Below are 18,263 nucleotides of genomic sequence, written 5' to 3'. Positions count from 1 at the left end.
TACTCTCATCCAAAACCAACCGCAAACACAGGTGGTTATGTGCTGCTTCGCAAGCGGCTGGTTTTTTCTCCGTCATTGCAGTATGTGAGTATAGGGCGGCGACGTTTGAAATTCCAAACATTTGGAATAAAACTGCTTCGGCTTCGTCTGGGCGGTCGGGAAGAGCTAGGAAAGTTTATACGGAGTCGCAATCCGAAGCAGTGCCTTCAACCTCCTTTCCGGTGAAGGAGATTGCTTCTTCTGTGTTGCCAGTCGGTTCCTTCATTGTCGTCACTTTTTTTATTGCTTTTAATTGCTACATATTTCTGTTACGTTTTCTTGTTTATATCGTTTTTTGAATGCACTACATCCATTCCATACGAGAGTAGATTGATTGCGCATTTGAACACAATTAAGTTTATCTATAACAATGAAACAAAAGCAGGATCTATGTAACTTCTCAATGGATCACTAATTTATGTCTTCAGCTGACAGTTATGTGTAAATCGGCGGAGAAACTGATGATGCCTAAGAAATCAAAAGCTCCTGTACAAAGGCCATTGTTGAGTTGCTAAAGAAGAACTCAACCTTGAGGACAATTGAACTCAACAACAATTTGATTCATTATTCTGTAATTTTTTTCTTTTTCATATTATTTTATAAAAAAAACTAATAACATATTTCTTACTTTTTAATTGGCATTGTTTGCAGGGATTCTCAGGTCTTGCTGAAGCACTTCTTGAAAATAAATCATTGAATAGTTTATATCTAAAGTGAGTCATCTTACAAATACATTGCCAATATTGGTACTTGGTAGTGAGAATAAAGTATGTTGCTTGTTGTTCCCTGCAGTTAATGCTATTTACTATTTACTCACAAGCGTGAATACCTTTTATTTTCATCTTTGAATATTATGATAAATCATCATTATTCACATGTGTTGAGATTGACCACTATTAATGAAGGTATTCTTCAGGTCCAGGATGCTCGTCGTTTAGATATGGAGCCATGGAAGAACTTGGACCCTTCCGTGTCAACAGTGATGGAAAAACACTCTACCCCAACCACTATGCATGGAACAATGGTAACAAAAATTCCTTTAATTACTATGTCCCATTCACATCACTTCTGATCTTAGTCCCTGTCTTGCCGGTGCATGCCTAACCCTATTGTTGAAAAATGATAGTGGCCAATGTACTATTCTTGGAGTCGCCAGCTGGAGTGGGATTCTCGTATATATATATATATATATATATATATATATATATATATATATATATATATAATTTACATATTTAATTAAATTTAATTCATTTGAAGTGAATCAAGATGAGTAATTAATATATCATAGGTAAAAAAAAAGTTTGCAAACGATAGCCAAATGTGGTTGATAGCTGCAGAGGTTGGTGGGTCTGTTGAAGCTGCTCCAGTAGATGCATAGGTTGAGCTTTTTGATGTTTTGTTAGATGGTTGCAGAGAAGCAGTTAAAGGAGGAACTATGGACCCTAAGGTTAACTTACTTTCTTAAATTGCTCTATTCTATTCCATGAGAGTTTCTTATCAAATACATGAATAGAAATGGGATTGTTGTTAACTTTAAAAATGATTTTTTTTTATGTTTAATCAAATCAGGGACCATTGTTGGATTTTTTTTTTTGGTGTTCATGTGAAGGCTGATGATGTATTAAGCCGAGTGGAAGAACTTCAACTCCTTGAAAAACGAGTAAATTGCTATAATGATCCAATCTCACAGTTTCAGGCTTTGATGTACCTCAAACCTGCAATCCACTTCAGGTGCAATCCACTGTTCCCTTTTAAAAATTTTGAAACTTAGACATGACTACATATGATCAAAGATACATTTTTACTAGGTGTTGATGACAGAGATACATTTTTACATGGTGTTAGAGACCTTCTCATCATCCATTCAAGTAAATTACACTCCTTTTTTGTTTATAAATAAAATAAATAAAATAAATAAAATTGTCAAATAAAGAAATTCTAAACTTGATTACCTTTTTATTTATTTATTAGATGTTCAAGGTGGTTTGTCGACATATGTATCAGCACCAGGACTAGTGCAACAGATCTCCAGCCTCCAATCTGATCTCATGGCCCTGCAATCCAACTTAGACAATGCCCTTCCTGAAGATAGAAGCAGATGCACATATTCATATTCAATAATACACATTTGTAATTATTTTATGGTGTTGATTCAAAGTAACGGACATAAGTATGTAATTCCCACAACCTTATACCCTGAATAAATAGAATTATTATATAAGACATGAATAAAAAGTAGCAAGCATTTTAGAACACCTATTTGAATAATTTGCATCTTGGACATATGTATATATACTTTATATTGAGATTTAAGAACAATTTGCAATTTGCAGGTATGCTATATGTGGGGATTTAACGCTAAAAAAGATAGTAGCTACAAGACTATCTACTTAAGCAAGGTTGGTGTAAGAGTTGATGACGAGAACATTGTTCCAGGACCTTCAGTGAGTTATGATGATGTCTCTTAATAGCAATGTAGTATTAGGTTATATAGTTAGGGATGATTATTTGTATTTGACATGTTAGTGCAATGAATTATCTTTCTTATTTATTGTATTTTATTTTGTATTTTGTATGACATTAACTTTTGCGCAATGGATTGTATTTTTTGTATATGGTATTTTATTTACGATTATGAGACATGAAATGTAAAATTAATTTGAAAACTAGTAAATCTATAAATAATTTTTAAAAAAAAAATGAAAATTACGATACGCAAAAATGTGTGTCATCTTCATTTATGACATGGCCTTTCTTGACAGCGACTTTAATGATACGCATTGCGTGTCATAAATGCGCGTCGTCTATAGACGACGCGCAAACGTGTGTCGTCTCTCGTTATAACAGGACCTTTCTTGACATGCATTTGTACGTCGTCTGAGCGTTTTACGACACGCATTGCGCGTCGTAAAAGGTTGTTTTTCTAGTAGTGGTTCCATGTAATTGTCCGCACGATATCTAGAACAGAGGACTATACGATCCCTTATCTAAAGGACAGGTTACTGATAAGATCAGAGTTCAACAGCGTCTTTGAGAGCTACAATTGCTAATCGGATTGTGCTTACATTTATAGTTAGTAGACTTATCCAAGTGGGAGACTGTTGGATTAGTGTCTAAACCCGTAACTATATTTGGTAAATACTTGACCCGGTTGTGCATGGTCCTTTTGGGTTGCCTTCACCAAAGCAACATGATAGGATGATTTATAAATAAAGAGGTTATTATGATTTATTAATATATTATATTATTAATATATTAAAGGAGAAATCATATAGTTTAATTAATATTAGACAAGAATTAATTAAGAATTAATTTTGTGGCTAAAAAGAGATTCATTAAATAAAGGGGACTAGAACTGTCAATTGTGTGATAGTTGGTTATTGGGTTGTGGATCCATATGGATCATAGGGTGGATGAAATTAAGGTGTATGGAATCCTTGAAATCTTCCAAGACTTATTCTAGAAGGATCCTTGGACTGCTTAAGGCCTAAGTTATCCAATTAGGGTTTCAAGTTGTAACCCTAGCAGCTCAAGTATTTAAAGAACCCATGGGCTACAGAAATTGGCTACCAGAAACCCTAAGAAGTTCCTAGAGCTGATTTTGTGCCTATAACCTCTCTCTAAATCATCCTCTTGCTTCTTGGTGTTTGTAAGCCATTAGAGGAGTGACATTTGTGACTCTAAGCTCCAAGGATAACAAGATTCAAGCTTTCAAGAAGAGGTAATCATCTAGATCTATTTTGTTATGTTAATTTTTGAATTGTTTACTCTAGATCTAGGGTTTCCAACAATTTTGATTCAAGTCGAAACTACCTTGTATAAGCCCAAAACCTAATCCGATAAGCTAAGACTACTCTGATGGGTTTTATACAAAGGAACAATCCTCTATTGTACATGCAATTCATCTAAGAGTTGAATACACTAATCTAGCATACTATTAAAATCGAAATCTACAATAAACTAGTTTAGATGATACCTTTCAATAGTTGCAAGAACCTTCAATCTTCAAGAAGCTTAGTGTCATAAGTGTAACAACTCTAATGGCTCACAAACACCACAAGAAAGAGGATGATCTAGAAGAGAGAAGGAGAGAGGCTGCTTTTCGGCTATAGGAACTCTAGGGTTTCTTGGTGTAGACAAAACTGAAGCCCAGGGGTCCCTTAAACAGCTGAGCTGCTTGGGTTTCAGTTAAAACCCTAATTGGACACGACCTGCCGAATATCCGTCTTGAGCATTCTCAAGTATCGGGTCATTTGAGCCTGCTTAAAAGTAGCAAACTCGGGGAAGAAAAAAGCCCTCTCAGTAAATATCTTCGTGATCTTCGTCACCGTCTCAGTCCCCTGCCTCAAATATTGATATTCTTGAGCCAACCTCTCCCTCTCCACCAAAGGAACATACCTTATGCGAAAAATCTCATAGAATTGCTCCGAAGTCACAACAACCCTCTGCCCAGGAGTGTACAAGCCAGTCGCCAATCTCCACCAATCCTTCACCCCTGACCGGAGAAGGTTCAGGGTGCACTTGACCTTCTGGTCAGCAGGGCAAAAGCATGTGAAGAAACACTCCTCCACATTATACAACCGCCTCATCGCCACAATTGGGTCCTAAACTCCATCGAACACCGGGGGCTTCATATTGTCAAAATCCCGGTACCTGAAAACTCTCTCACCACGAATCCCTATGACAGCAACAGTCACGGTAGCTGCATCAACAACAGCCTCAGAAATTGAAACATAATGATCATAGAAAAGCTCAATCATGGCGTTCTTGATAAACCCAAACAACTCTGGAATCGATCCCCAAACAACAGTAACCACCTCAACAACAATCATCTCACGAATCCAATCCTTGGTCAATCTCGGCCTATCCTGGCCACCCACTCTGGCTCCTGAACTTGATCCCCTCGTGAGCACCATACTGAAAATAAACCAAAATATATCAGACATGCTGCATTTCATACCATAAAACCTATTCTAAATAAACGAAACCCTTGAGTTTGTGACTTTCTTGCTACACGTATGGGTCTTATGCTTCCAGTAGTACGGGCCCATACTACCTTCCACATCTACCCGTATTTATCTCAGAGGATCATCAAAAATTGCCCTAAAAATACAACATCTAGGATACGCATACATCCTATCCTCACTCTTTCAAGAATGGCTAAACATTCCTCAACTAGTCGGCTGCTCACACATATACTCATCCATGAAACTTCCACTAAACCTGAAACACTTGTGTATGCTAGTCATACATAACACTAGATCCTACAGACAGTAGAATAATTCATTCTACCCTAATCCCACAACCAAAAAAGGAACAGGAAATAAGGCTAAACCAAACATTCTCAGGCTATAAAATCTTAGTTATGTGAACCTATGATGCATACACTAAGAAACTATAGTAATGATGTCAATTTCATACAAGAAGTAACCCTAGGTTATCCGACATCATATAATTCACAATCCTATCATGTAATTCCTGAAGATCCCTAGCCTATCACTAGTATGTTGTTCTATCATAAAAATCATATCAAATAATAATATGGTAATTTGGGGTATACTTTCTTGCTCTAGTTGATCATACACATCGCATCCTTCCTTGGTTACTTTTGAAAATTGTTTTAAAACTTTTGCAGTTCCTTAGTTTGAGTCTGGATTCACACGAATTCTCATTCAATTCTCATAAACCAAGGCTCTGATACCAACTTGTAACATCCCAAAAATCATAGAAATTTAAAATTTTCAAAAACAATTCATTTTAATCATAAAGTGTTTACATAATCATTGTTTCAAGAATATAATCATAATCAGAGTTTTCCCAAGACCCGATATCATAAAAACAAGAAGTTGTGTACGATCAGGCCTTTGCTTTTTCGCGGTCATCTGAAGTACCTGAAAAAATAAACTAAAACTGTATGCCAAAGCTTAATGCGTTATCCCAAAGTACCACCACACAACATAACATATATAACATTGCATGTTGGGTCCAATCAGTTACCCTTGGCCTAATTAGTAATTGGACTGGAATGTCAATATACAACTGGTCCACTCAATCATCGAACTGGAATACCCACGGGTCCACTCAGTCATCAGACCGAAATACCCCCGGTCTGTTGGCTCATGCACAAAGCAGTAAAGCCTCAACCCCAACATAACATGTCGACATATAATAGATGACAAACATATTCTACAAACATATAATTATACAACCAAAAATCACAAGTAGTCCTACAGTTCTACCAGTCTAACGCATGTCAACAGCTGTCATATAATCATGCAGATCTACCACTTACTCAACATATCATCAATCAATGTCTATCAGTATATCAGTCTAATGGGTCAGCCTTGGTGCCTTCGACCCACAAGTACAGTGAGAAAAACTCACCTCTCATTCTGAAAAAGATATATGGTAGGACACAACCCTGAATGTCGGATCGACTAGTCACCTATTCATCAAATAATGACCAATCTCAAATACCAGTCAAAATACCCAAAATACCCTTAGGTCAAACTTGGTCAAATTCAAAAGGTCAAACTTTATCAACACAACTGAGTACGCTGGGAGTACTCAACCATTGACCAAAATCGTGAAGCTGATCTAGTATGCTTAGCGTACCAATCTGTACGCCCAACGTACGAAGCCCTCCATTAATCCTTCTATTAAGATCTTATTCCTTTAATCACTTTCGTCCAATTCTTAGATCTGACCCAAAACTAATGCCCTTTACCATAAAGTTTCCAACTTTACGGTGTTGCATAGCTAGCAAGTGCCCAAAAGCTAAAATTTTAACTTCTTAACCCATTAAGACACCTCAATACTTGCATGGAGTGAAAAGAAGGTACAAGATCACATTTTTATCATTCAAACTACCCTAAAACGTCCTAGAAAGACAACTCATTTGGTCTAGGGTAGCTCATACCCAAAGGACCAAGAATATGGGGCTAATAAGCATAAGCTTCCAACATAAAAAAGATTTAGAGATATGATCATCAAGTTTAGAACTTTATACCTCAAAATGAATCTTGGAGGTGAGGTGTTTCTGGATCTATGCAGTCTTGATCTCCCAAGTTGGTTCTCCACTCCCCTCTTTGATTCAAAGGCACCAAAACACACACTTTCAAGCTCAAAGGAACATACACACACAAGAGATTAGGGTTGTAATGGATGAAATGAGGGATGGAGGCTGGTGGGGGAATGAGCCTTGGAGAGTTAATGATGCTTATATAGGGTCCAAACCCTAAAAATTAGGGTTAGAGGTTCTATAAAGTACGCCCAACGTACCAATCTGTAGGCCTAACGTACGTGAGCTCCGCCCATAATTTACAAAAATGACACTATGAGCCATTTTGTAACACTTTCCATACACAAGGGCTAAAATGCAAATAATCTTCATACTTATGGTTAAAACTAGAAATACCTCATCATCGAGATGTTATAATTTCCTTGTGATGATGTTGTATCATTTTTTCTGCTACCAAGATTCACATAACCAACAATGGAAGCGACCCATCTGAGAATTCGCCTCTTTTTCCCTAAATATTAAGGGACGTGAGTTGAGGTGCTAACAATATAGATGTTCTTGTGAAGGGTATTAGGATTACATAAAAGGGACATGATGAAGGCATCATAAATCTTAATAGATTAGAAACAAAAGATGAATCAGATGATTCTAAAGATTTGAACATAAAGGCAACTGCTTTAACCCTCTCATTACCTAATGTATCTTCTATGATAGAAGTCCCTTGAAACAATCAAAAGAAGAAAGTTGTGCTGATTTATGAGATACATGATATTTTTGTCCACATTCATGCTTTTTCTTATTCCATGGCATATGATGAATCTTAAGTTTTGATTTCCAGTTATGTTGTTTTTTGTTGTTTTAACACTATTCAACTTATGTTTATATACAAACCGTAGTGGTATTCAAGCGTTGATAAATATTTACAGGATGCATAGCTGTAAATTATGAATGCTCCATTGAATGAAGAAGGTCATGACCTTTATCCTTCATTGTTTCATAATGTTTCAATTTTTAGGAGGTGAGTACACATTATATTTACTCATCAGATTTGAAACTTGGATTTGTTTTCGTTTTTTATCCTTTATCTCATTTATTGCATTGCCTCTTTTGTTAGTATCTTTAGTGTTAAATATATTAAAAATGTGAAAGATGTCTCATTTTGAAATTTATATGGAATGATATGTAGGAGCTATGAATTAATGGAAAAGACTCTAAAGGTTTATATTTACAAGGAGGGAGAAAAGCCCACATTGATTTTTTATGACTCAAATGAAAGAAAGCAAAAGATATGTTACAAGGAAACCAAAAGAAGCCTATTTGTTCTAAATTCTTTATAGCAAAAGATGGTGAAAGCTACTACATCTCCCTACTATTATGATCTTCAAAGTGTGGTACCTTACTTAAATAACTACCTTGATATGATCCGAGGGTGATATAGTTCCTGGAATAAAACTGGTGGAGTCGACCATTTCATGAATGAGTAAGAGAAACAATGAAACTGAGAAGAACCATATTAGAACATTTCCCATTGACACATAACAAAATTAGAGAAACTGTATTTGCCATTCATCGCACGTATGGCGTCACCAAAGTTTTTAGAATGATGTAAGTCTCCATATCAATAACAATAATCATTCGAAAATATAAAAAGAATATGAATGCTTATAATTCTTATATGATTTTCTTATATTTGTTTATCTTGGGAGCATATAGAGATTTATACGCAAATAATATCATAACATTAACACCAAAGTTTGTAAATGATATGCTTAAATGTAAAGGTGCAGTTTGATTTAAAATTATCATCCTACCGACCCATGCTACGCATGGGCCTCCCCACTAGTTCAATTTAATTCTTAAAAAAACAACAAAATAAGCATAGGGCCCACCATAACTTCAACACCCCATTTCACTACCATTTCTTACTGACGGTGGATTAAAACGAACATCCCTCCCTCTATTGTCTCTATCGTCCATTTCTTCTACTATCATATTCCTTTTATTTAGTCTCATTGATCCAACTATGACAACTCCACGATGACAAGGAAGAACCGTTAGGAAAAGGTGAACAAAAACCCCAAGTGAACATTATCTAACACCAAAAACCTCATCTGACACTAAACCAAGCCCTTTGTGCGTAAAGATGTTTCATGAAGTTTTCTCTAAGATGGGGTTATGACTTTTGTAATATGTTCACTTGTTGTTGTCCATCACAGATATTAATATTTACTGAGTAGGCTTTCCCTACATGATCTATTATTTTGATATGTAATCATATTACAAGCAATTATTAGAGGAAAATTGGGAGAATGAAGAATATTTGGATATTTAGAAGACGTTTATTTTGATGTATGAATGATTAGACATTTTAATCATTATCTTTTGATTATTTTGTTACGCTCAAGTAAGCCTAGGGGTGTAAGTGAGACAAGCCAACTCGCGAGAAACTCGATACCGACTCGGAAAATACTCGAAATCGACTCGACCTTAATCGAGTCGAGCTCGAGCTACTCGAGTACCTTTATCGAGCCGAGCTCGAGTACAAAAATACTCGGCTCGTAAGGCTCGCGAGCTTAGTCGAGAGCTCGAGCTACTCGAGTACCTTTATCGAGCCGAGCTCGAGTACAAAAATACTCAGCTCGTAAGGCTCGCGAGCTTAGTCGAGCTTAGTGTAATTTACATATATGCCATTTCTTTATAATTGTTCATTTATAACATATATGTCATTTCTTTATAATTATTCATTTATGACATATATGGTTGATGTTATATTGATATTAGGTGATTAATAGTAGTTTTTTTGGTAGTTTGGACATTTTCATGTGGAATGTTTAATATTTCTTACTCAATTTAGTGATTTTGATTTTTTTTAAATATTAGTCGAGCCGAGCCGAGCCGAGCTCAAGACTGTTGAGTATTTCACGAGCCCGAGCTCGAGCTTAAAATTAAGGCTCGAGTCGAGTTAGAGCCGGGTTTCGAGCTCGAGTAATTTAGTCGAGCCGGGCTTCGATTTTGATAGTATTCGGTTCGACTCGGATCGTTTACACCCCTATGTAAGCCTTAAAACTTCGAATCTTTAAAAGTTTAAGGACTTCACTATTTGTGAACTTATCAGCAAATTATTTTTCTTAAATAGTTTTTTTTTTATTTTTAATTAATTGATAAGTGGAGGTAGGGGTATCAAAAAAACCCGAACGCGATTAACCCGACCAGACCCTAACCCTAACCCGAATAAGGTAATTAGCGTCAGGCTCAATAGGGTTAGAATTCCAAATCGGGTTATTTTGGTTAACCCGACAAACTCGATTTGTAGTTAGGGTCGGGTTTAGGGTTGATTTTTACAAAAAAATAGGGTTTCGGGTCAACCTGAATAACCCGGTTAGGAATTCACAACCTTTACATATTTCACTGCTCTCTACTTGAACAATACAAAAAGACTACAAACCCTTTGAAAATGTAAATTTGTGTGACTCTAGAAGCATACGAGGGTCAAACAACTCCCATTTGTGAAGTTGAAGTCCAAAAAGATATAAAACCTTCATCTCAAAAGTACTGGAGCGGCTGAGAAAGTAAATATATTATTTTGATAATTATTTCTACTTTAAACTAACTATAAACATGAATAAACTACATGGTGTTGATCGTTATTTAATATTTATAATGGAATAACTCTTTTAGCTATTGTGGTATGCATTATTTCTCGTATGTTGTAATTAGGGCTGTTAATCGGGTCAACCCGATCGGGTTTCGGGTTAAACAGGTCGGGTTAGTCGGGTTTTCACAAAAAATAATTTAACCCGGTACCCGACCCTATTAAGGTATGGGTTGGTCGGGTTCGGGTTAATCGGGTTTCGGGTTAATAGGGTCGGGTTAGCCGGGTTAGTCAGGTTAATACACTAAACACTTAATTTAAACATAACATATATGATTTTTTCAAGAGTGCAATCTGATATAAATCCAAACCATTTTTTTACTCTTTTCTTAACATCAAGAATGCATACAAATTGAAACAAATTAAAAATAAAAGATCATGGACCTCATGGTTATTACAACATACGAGAAAACATGCATAGCACAATAACTAAAAGAGTTCTTCCAGTATAAATATTAAATAGATGAACTTTCAATCTCTAGTTAGCGATCAACACCATGTAGTTTATTCATATTTATAGTTAGTTTAAAGTAGAAATAACTATCAAAATAAAATCTTTACTTTCTCAGCCGCTCTAATAATTTTGAGATGCGGGGTTTTATATCTTTTTGGACTTCAACTTCACAAATGGGAGTTACTTAACCCTCGTATGCTTCTAGAGTCACAAAAATTTACATTTTCAAAGGATTTGTAGTCTTTTTGTATAGTTCAAGTAAAGAGCAGTGAAATATGTAAAGGTTGTGAATTCCTAACCGGGTTATTCGGGTTGACCCGAAACCCGATTTTTTTGTAAAAATCAACCCTAAACCCGACCCTAACTACAAATCGGGTTTGGTTGATTTTTACAAAAAAATCGGGTTTCGGGTTAACCCGAATAACCCGATTTGGAATTCTAACCCTATTGAACCCGACCCTAATTACCTTATTCGGGTTAGGGTCGGGTCGGGTTAATCGGGTTTGGGTTTTTTTGACACCCCTAGTTGTAATAACCATGAGGTTCATGATCTTTTATTTTTAATTTATTTCAATTTGTATGCATTCTTGATATTAAGAAAGAGTAAAAAATGGTTTGGGTTTATATTAGACTGCACTCTTGAAAAAACCATATATATTATGTTTAAATTACGTGTTTAGTGTATTAACCCGACTAACCCAACCCTATTAACCTGAAACCCGATTAACCCGAACCCGACCAACCCATACCTTAATAGGGTCAGGTGTCAGGTTAAATTATTTTTTGTGAAAACCCGACAAATCGACCAATTTAACTCGAAACCCGATCCGGTTGACCCGATTAACTGCCCTAAATGGAGGAGTGGCAAGCTTTTTGTGAATTATTTCCTAGATTATTTCCGCTTTCAATTGAAAAAAGGATTATATGATTTGGATAAGTTTGTATTTGATTTTGTGGAGTTAGATTTGATACGACCTCTACATACCGGAAGATATGACACGGAAATAGGTAACATTATGCAAATTATCCACATGTTTAATACCAATAATGATAATGATTCGTGGGCATAAGGATTATCTAATTTGAGGGCCTAATTGGTTGCCTCGTAGAGAAAGTACCATGATGTCTTCACTTTGGAGTCTTTGCTTGGTGTTACACTTTGGAATTAAAAAAAATCTCTGTGAAGGTTAATATTTTAGTTTGGAGGATTGGTTTGGATCATATTCACATACGAAGAATCTTGGAAAAGAAAGAAATCAACATCAATTGATTCCACCCTTTATCCTTTATGTGACATGGAGGTTAAGAAGGCTCAACATTTATTCGTTGATTGTGGCATGCTAAAGCATGCTAAAGCGGTGTGGGATAAATTCATCGATGTTGGGGCATTATACTCGACATGTGTCTCTTTTGATCGGTGAGAGATTGAAGGTTTCAGATCAACTTCAATGTACAAAGACCTTCAAACAATATCTAGATTCAATCACTATTACATTTTTTGAGTGCTGCGCATATTTTGAGATGACACTTTCTTCAATTCTATAAACATAGAAAGGACAATATTTCTCTTCGGTTTTGTCATATTCGTTTTATGATTGTTAGTAACTAAAAAAGTTAGAGTAAACAACTTAGCTTCACCAAAGAATCCACTATTTTTTATAAGGGTGAACGGAATCGTAGGTTGGTTTGATGAATTTTTGGGAGGTACTGTCGGTACCTTCAAGACAACGACTCCCATTTCAAGGACTTGAATGGTGGGGTGAGAATGATGAGTTTATGACTTACATAACCCGTTTAGATATTTCTCTTTAAAGCTTTTGTTAGTTATACTACATACATAAATACTTGTATCAAAATAGTTTTATACGTTTTAATTAGTTTTGTATATTCTAATATTTTTATTAGTTTTGATTTTACTTAGTTTATATTTATTTTAAAATAAAAAATTATTTTCATATGTTAAATATAGAAATAGAATGTAAAAAAAATTAATGTAAAAAATGGGTTGAAACCGGAAGACCCTTAGATTGGTCCTTACTAATCCACTTTTAATAAATCTTTCGCAGTCTTAAATAAAATTTTCTTTTAATTAATTATTTATTTATTTTAAATGTTCTTTATGTCTTATTGTCTCTGATATTGTCTTCAAAATATATTACATATGAAACTGCATTTTTTAAAAATGTAACTAAAAGTAAATTATGTTTAACTTTTTTATTAATAAAAAATAATAAGTAGTCATCTTTTTGATAATCTGAGATAAATCGTGAGAGTAAAATAAACTTTTAAAGGTAACTTTGACATTTTAAGATTCAAAATAGCAAAAAAGTAAAAGGAAAATGAGGGTATCTTGGTTCCTAAATCAGAGAGCTTTGCAGGAGGCTGCATCTGAGATTAGTGTTGGGTACCTTACTACCTTTTGTCACTTTGCAAATCCCAAAACCCCATGCACCAACTTTTTCTAGTATTTTTTTTCCGATTTTTATATATTCCTTTAATTAAACATGGCATCAATAAAATTAACTAAACAAATTATATTATAATATTTTTAGGCTTTATATGTTTTATAAAATTTGTGGATAGGATGGAAAAAAGAAGATTCAAAAAATATGTTAAACAATCCCCAGAGTTGTTGCCTTGCTTTCTTTTTAGGCTTTGAAAACAACTATTTTCAAGGTGATTATTCAACCCGGTTCGGTTGATGCATGAATTTATCTGTTACTTCTTCCTCGCTACACTCTACAGGTGTTTAGGCACAAGAATAGACAAGAATGTAGGTCTGGGAATAGAAAATCCTTACAACAAAGCTCCATTTTGAAGTCCTTGGATACATGGGGGAAAGAGGATGGTATTTGTGCGTTAGTTAAAAATATGTTAGATAATCCCGAGGTTGGGGCCACATGACAAGGTGGAGGCATCCTTCAGAAGGAATCTACATCGAGTAACACCAACATCAGGTAGTGTCTCCGTAAGGTTGCAGATGAGCATTTTACCGCAACAACGAAAGTGTTGTGTTCATCGGGTGTCGCTCCATACAATGGTGATATTATTAAAGCTTTGGAGTACAAACACCCTTTCAGGCCACCCCCATCCATGCCGAGCCCCATAATTTTTGAACCTCCCCTTGATTGTGTATTTGGTTGCATTAAATCTTTCCCTAAAGGAACTTCATGCGAGAGAGATGGCTTGAGGGCTCAACACATTCTGGATGCCCTTTATGGAGAAGGGTCTGCTATAGCCACAAATCTCCTACGTGCTATCACTGCAGTGGTTAATTTATGGTTAGCGGGAAGATGTTCGTCCATTTTGGCAGAGTTTGTTGCACACGCTCCTCTCACACCTCTGATTAAACCATACAACGAGATCCGTCCAATTGTAGTAGGCACTATTTGGAGACGTCTGGTTTTCAAAGTTGCTATGAAATGTGTGGGTAAAGACATGACCAAATACCTCAATGATTTTCAGTTCGGGGTTGGTGTGTCCGTAGGTGCTGAGGTTGTGTTACAAACAGTGACGAGGCTATACATATGGAAGGTGGGTCTAATGACCCACCTAATTTTTCTAACTTATGTAAAATGTCTATAGATTTTTCTTTGACATACCTTAGAAAAAAATTTAGGACCTACTTATCAATAAATTATTTAAATTTATATAGAAAAATTAGTGAACCATATGGTTTTTTATTCTAGACTCGCAACTGGTTGCATAGTGCTAATAGGTTGTTGAGTGAACACCACACGTATGGGTCTCTTGCAATGCTTATAGTGGATTTCTCGAATGCCTTTAACCTGGTGGATAGATCAGCCTTGCTCCATGAGGTTAGGAGGATGTGCCCTTCTATTTATTTGTGGATGAATTTCTTATATGGGCAAGCAACGAGACCTCTTGGGACCTCTTCTTTTTGCCCTCGTTTTGCACTCGCTTGTGCACAAGATTAGAGACAATTGAAAGCTCCTCCTCCATGCTTGGCATCTAGATGATGAGACTGTCATTGGGGACTCAAAGGAGGTGGCTAGAGTGTTGAACATTATTCGGGTGAATGGTCCAGGTTTGGGTCTTGAGTTGAACATTAAGAAAATAGGGATTTTTTGGCCCTCCTATGATGGTAGGAAGCTTCGTGACGATTTATTCCCAACGGATATTGGGAGACCGTCTTTGGGGGTGAAGCTCCTTAGGGGGGGTGTTAGCAGAGACGCAAGGTTTATTAGCGAGTTGGCCATGGAGAGAGTGGTCAATGTGTATGTGACCCACATAATGATCTCTTTTGCTTCGATCATGTATGAGCATTGCAAAACTTTTCTTTGGTTTAAGGACATGCCAACCGGTGCACATAGAAGATGCGACTTTGTTCTTTGACAAATGATTGCGCGGATCTATCGAGGATATGGTGGTATGTGAAGGCCCCTTCTTTAGAGACATCCAGTGGCGTTTGTCTTCCTTGCTTGTTCGTTTCGGTGGTTTGGGTTTATACTCACCACACGAGGTTTCCTCCTACGCATTTGTAGCCTCGAGGGCCCAATCTTGGACATTACAAAACCACATCTTATGTGATAGTGACATATATGGTATGGACTCTGATTACCTATGTGATTTGACTCGCCTTCGCGATACGATTCCGGGATTCGACTGTAGTGGTTTCACTAATAAGGACACCCCCTAAATCCCAAAAAGCATTGGCGTGTGCCCTTTTTAGCAAAATCGTCAAAAATATAGAAGTCGACTTCGAAAGGATTGTTAGATAGAAATCAGTTTTTGAGTGTCTTTAGGCACCCTATGCTCAAGATTTTCTGCTAACTATCCCTATTGATGGTCTCGACCAGTATATGTCTCCTGTGGAGTACCGAATGTTGCGTTTTATTTCAAAAATAGTTCAAAAACTACAAAATGGCAAACGGAAGACTTATGATTTTCAAAAATAACATAAACATTTTATACCTACTAAGGATCATCTTGCAAGTTATAGAAAGATTTAAACACCAACCATAGAAAGGATGAAGAAATAACAACCTTTGTTGTTCTTTGGGTCATCTTGGGAGGCTTGGAAGTTGATGAATAATGTGGAACCTTTGAGACACCAACAATAACTCGACTTGATTTAAGATGTTATTCTTGTAAAACTCATATAACTTTTAAGCTTGAAGTTTATAACTAAAGTATAAACTTCAAGAGAGTATAAATGCAAGTAATCTTCAAGTGTTCTTAACAAAACAAAAGAGAATGAGGGAGAGCTTAGGAATTTCGAAATTTGCATGTAAAAAAGGACACACAACATGAAAGCTTCTAAGCTAGTTGAAGTGAAGACTTAATCTTAAGGTCCTTAATGATTAATCCCTTTAGATAAGCTTGTCCCTCATGCTTTCTCCATACCTATTATTTTTGAATAAATTAACATGAAAGCCATACTCTTATCTTTTGACTCTTATTTAAAGGAAGAAGACAAAAGCTTTATATTTTATAAACCAAGTTTATAAAATATAAACTTTAACTTTTTAATTCATACCATATGAATTAAATATAATGTTACTTGCTAATGAAAATTATTATTTCCTAGAAATAAATAATTTCCAATTTAATTATAAGAGTTTATGAATATTTATTAAAATCAATTTTCTAATAAATAATCAATGATATCAAGTTGTTGTTAGTGTCACCCATTAGTATCATATGTTAATTAGCAATATCACTTTAATATGATTCTTGAACATACTAGATCTTTCACCGAACTATCATTCGTTACCGCCTCATGATTCCTCTATTCCCAATTGACGAGATATGCACATTTTGCCGTAAGACATGTTTGGACACTTTTGGGGAACATGCAATTCATTGTAGCGAGCTCCATGGTTTCAAGTACTGACATGATGTGGTTAGAGATGTTCTCTTTGATGTTTGTCGGCGTGCTCGTATTTCTGTGAAGAAAGAAGAGCCTATGAACTTTTTGACGGGCACGCAGGATGGAAGATCCACACTCAAGTCAGCTGACATTTTGGTCTTTGGATGGGTAGGAGGGAAGCACGCTTGTGTGGATCTTAGTGGGGTCTCTCGTCTCGTCGGTTTGAGGAGCGGGGGTTTCACAGCAGGACAGACTGTTTTGAAAACCGCTTCATGCAAAGGGGCAAAGCACGAGAATGCATTTATAGAAAATCAACATGTGTTTGTACCTTTTGCATTTGATACATTTGGTTTTCTCGCACCAGAGGCGGTGAAGCTCCTCAACAGAGTCCAATGAGTCATGCATTCTAATTTATATCTCATAGATCTGTAGATGTTGTTTTCAAAAGAATTAGTTTTGCCATCCAGAAAGGGATAGTGGCGCAACTTGTTACCTGTTTGCCTTCCGTAAATATGTATTGACATCTGTGATTTTGGTTTAAACTAAAAGGGCTTCTTAGACTAAGAGGAGTGAGGGTGTAAAACCCCCTTGCTAAGCTCGCTGTAGGAGAGGGAACACTGCCCCTATCTCTCACTAGGGGGCTCGCTAAGGATGGGTCAGAGAGAGGCTTGTTCTTGCATGTAATTGGCTTCCTCCAATTCAACTCATTTTTGAGTCGCTGGATTCATTTTTCTTTTATTATTTTTTTTTTTTCCAAAATAAACCCTATTAAACTTACATTACTATTTTCTTCCAAATATTAAGAGAGAAAAATAAGGACGTAAAAAATGATGATGTAGTAAGATGCTAAGAGTATTATAACTTCCTTATCTTTAAAGAAACCCCAACTTTCTTAAAAAAAACCCTCCATTCACATTACCTATCAATAATGTTTTTCAATTATTTTTTAAATTGTCTTTTAAAATTGGTTATACTTATTATTATTATTTTTTTATTAAATCAAATAATTTTGGATTTTAATTTTAATTTTCTTTTTTATTTTTGTCTGACTTTTTTATTTTCTTTTCGATATTTTTTTTCCAGTTTCCTTTTATATTTTATTTCTAAGTTTTCCCTATTCTATTTTATTCGAATAAATCAATTATTTAATATCCGAAATTTGTAATTTTTTGGTATCGGAATTTGTATGTATTAATCGATATAAGCATGCAGATTACCCTAAACCATAGGGACCATCATGTAATTTACGGTAGTATTAAAT

This window comes from Lactuca sativa, chromosome 4 (genome assembly GCF_002870075.4).
Source record: "Lactuca sativa cultivar Salinas chromosome 4, Lsat_Salinas_v11, whole genome shotgun sequence".
Classification (NCBI taxonomy): domain Eukaryota; kingdom Viridiplantae; phylum Streptophyta; class Magnoliopsida; order Asterales; family Asteraceae; genus Lactuca; species Lactuca sativa.
Note: the sequence above shows the minus strand (reverse complement) of the source record.